Source organism: Echinops telfairi, unplaced genomic scaffold (genome assembly GCF_000313985.2).
Source record: "Echinops telfairi isolate 266 unplaced genomic scaffold, ASM31398v2 ScPeMD7_6;HRSCAF=24_0, whole genome shotgun sequence".
Lineage (NCBI taxonomy): Eukaryota > Metazoa > Chordata > Mammalia > Afrosoricida > Tenrecidae > Echinops > Echinops telfairi.
The window spans coordinates 12,470,629-12,474,151 of NW_022103902.1; the positions used below are offsets into that span (position 1 = coordinate 12,470,629).

A 3,523-nucleotide genomic window follows, 5' to 3' on the forward strand; every position below is an offset into this window, starting at 1 on the left:
CTTCAAGCCTTTAAGACCCCAGGTGCTATATCTTTTGATAGCCGGGCACCATCAGCTTTCTTCACCACATTTGCTTCTGCACATGGTGCTATTCTGATGACGCTGAAGCCAAACATCAACCATGCCAGTGGAAGCCTCCATCGTCACCTTGCCTAACAAAGCCCCTCAAGTGCAGTGAGACCAAAGATCAGGACGATGCTCATTTGTATTTTTGATGTGAGGGGGATAGTGCATTTGGAGTTTGTTCTACCAGGTCAGACTGTTCATCAAGCTTTCTATTTAGAGGTTCTGAAAAGATAGCATAACAGTGTGCAACAGAAAAAAGGCCTGATTTGAGGCAGACAGGGACCGGTTTTGCGACCTCACCATCATACCTGCTCACGCAGCCATCTCAGTATGCCAGTTTTGGGCAAAAAACACCATGCCTCTCTTGCCCCATGCACCTTGCTCACCTAACCTCACTCTCTGTGACTTATTTTTGTTTCTGGGAATGAGGAAGGACATGAAAGGACAGCGATTTAACAATGTAGAAGAGATGAAGAAAAAAAACAAGGGAGGCGCTGTCAGCCATCCAAACAGATGAGTTTGAAAACTGTTTCCAAGAATAGAATCGCAGATTTGACAAATGTATCCAGTGTAACAGAGAGTACTTTGAAGGTGATAAGGTTGTTCTGTAAAAAAAATAAAATACATGGTTTCGAAAAAAAAAATCCAGTTTATTTTTGGTTCTCCTCTCATCGACATGGGAACCATGCATGAAAGTGAATGAGTGCGAGACAGTACTGAGATGACTCTAAGTTCAGATCTCTTTACGAGGTTCATGTTCTTTGGCAGGTTATTAAAGGTACACTTTTCTTATTTCTAAAATGATAATAATAACTGTGCAGAGCAGTGGTCCTCAACCTTCCTAATGCTGCGACCTTTTAACACAGTTCCTCATGTGGTGGTGACCCCCAACGATACAATTATTTTGATTGCTAATTCATCACTGTCATTTTGGTACTGTCACAAATCAGGTGACCCCAGTGAAAGGGTCGTTCAACTGGCAAAGGGGTCGCAACCCACAGGTTGAGAAACACTGGTCCATAGGCTTGTTTAAAAGTACATAGGCTAATATAATTACCCTATGTTTAAGACATAAAATGTTTAAGGCCATACCAAGTAAACAGAGAGCAAAAAATCCTCACTATTGAACCAGTAAGCAACATCATGAGTAATGGATAAAATATTAAACTTGTCAAGGATTTCACTTGACTTGCATCCAATCAACACTGGAAGCAGCAGTCAAGAAGCCAAAGGGCACCTTGTGTTGGGCAAATCCTCTACAAAAGATCTCCTTGAAGTGTTCACAATCAAGATGTCACTTTGAAGACAAAGTTTCATCTGACTCAAGCCATAGTATTTCTGAAGGCGAAGTGATGCCTTTGAATGTGGTGTTGGCAAAGAAGATTGAATATACTATGGGCTGTCAGAAGGACAAACAAATTTGTCTTGGACAAAGTATAATAATCATGCTCCTTAGAAGTGAGGACAATTAGACTTCATCGCACATACTTCAGGCACATTATCTCAAAAGAAGAGAAATAGGCTTGGTAAATTAGAGGAAGACCCCAAAGGAAATGCATTGATACAATAGCTGCAACAATGAGTCAAAACATCAGAAAGACAGTGAGGATAGCACAACACCAGACAGTATTTCAGTCTGTTGTACATAAGGTTGTTATCAGTCAGAACGGACTCAATTGGACAAATTACCATCCTGGGGCTCTGTGCTCTGGGTACTTTTGGTTTACCTTTGTCATAGATCAACCAAATGACACAGGACTGGATTTATGAACATTCGGTGAAAGATTCCCTTTGCCATCACACGATGAAGTCTATGATGTGGACGGTCATCGTCGATCAAGTCTAAGCTTCCTCAGCCAACTGCAGAATGCAATTCCATCACCCCAGCAACTTCCATCGTGTCTCAGTGGACTTGAGCAGCAATCCACAAACTACCCTTGAATGTCCCCATCGCTCCCAAAACAGTGCAGCTCGGTCAACTACCAGGTAGTAGAAACCTAGTTTTCTAATGTGTGTTCCTGCTCAAGAATGCTCGCCTTTCCTAATTCCGAAGAGCCTGCAGCGTAGCCCTGGACGCTCAGCATCGCCGATCATTATTCTCCATCGAGAGACTGGTCAACAGAAAAGCTTTCACCTTTGCAGCAATATAGAGGTTCTCTCTGTTGTCTTTTACTCAGCCCCAGGCAGGCGCCAATGTATTTCCTTTCTGACCATTAAAACAAATTCACTCAAACCCTCCGGGTACATATCTCTCCTCTGATAAGGAACCAAGTTTCCAAGCCATTGGAAAGTTTAATGTTTGTCTTCCAGAATTTCCCAGTTCACCTAATAAATAGTTTCTTCATACTCTCCTCCACAGCATTTAAGGCCTTAGGACTCTGTCAGAAGGTTGTTGGGTGACTGCAATGAAAGGGAAGGCTTCTGACAGTGAACTAACTTATGTGTGTGGCCACCTAAACACAATGTTTTCATCGAGGAGGACAACCTTTCCCTGATGCAGTAGACGCTTTCCATTCGATGAAGCGAGCCTAGTGTAAGGAGAACTGCCCCCCCAGGGGACTCCAGCATAAAGTGACATCGGGTGACCACAGCCAAAAGCCTGCAGCCCAAGCAGGGCTCTGACACCACAGGATTATTTTTCATTTTATTTCATTCTTCTTACTGGAAAAAGAAATGCATGATTATTGTACAGAAAATCAGTAATATAGAGAAGCAAATGAAGAAATACAACAGTTCTCACAAATAGATTAGTATCTCGTGTTATGTCACAGAATGTATCTTTCTAGCATTCTCTCTCTCTCTCATTTATTTTTTTGAATTGGGTAGGTGACACAGGTGCTTAAGCATGCAAGGTTGGTAGCTTGAACCACCCCAGAAGGGCTTCAGAAAGAAAAAAATCAACTTCTGAGAAGTCAAGGTCTTGGAAATCCTACAGTAGAACCATTTTACTCTGTGGTACCTAGGTCGCCAGGAGTCAGAATCAGCAGAGTGACTAGTGGAGTTCTTTTCAGTCTCTTTTTGTTGTGTATATTCTTCTTTTTAAAAAAATCATTTTATTGGGGGCTCGTACAATTCTTATCACAATCCATACATCCATCCATTGTGTCGAGCACATATGTACACTTGTTGCCCTCATCATTCTCAAAACATTTGCCTTCTACTTGAACCCTTAATATCAGCTGTTCATTTCCCCCCTCCCTCCTCACTCCCCCTCCCTCATGAACCCTTCATAATTCATAACTTATTATTATTTTGTCATATGTTACACTGTCCAACGTCTCCCCCTGCCCTCTTCGCTGCTGTCCATCCCCCAGGGAGGGGGCTATACGTAGATTCTTGTAATCAGTTCTCCCTTTCTACCCCACATTCCCTCCACCCTCCAGGCATCGCCACTCTCACCACTGGTCCTGAAGGAGTCATCTGCCCTGGATTCCCTGTGTTTCCAGTTGCTATCTGT

The 3,523-nt window shown here is 42.7% G+C and overlaps 1 protein-coding gene across 4 annotated transcripts in view; it reads left to right on the forward strand.

Annotated features, from left to right (window-relative positions):
* The window catches only part of PHLDB2 (pleckstrin homology like domain family B member 2), a 282,937-nt gene that overhangs the window by 71,448 nt on the left and 207,966 nt on the right, over positions 1-3,523 (forward strand). The gene's annotated exons all lie outside the window — the stretch shown is intronic.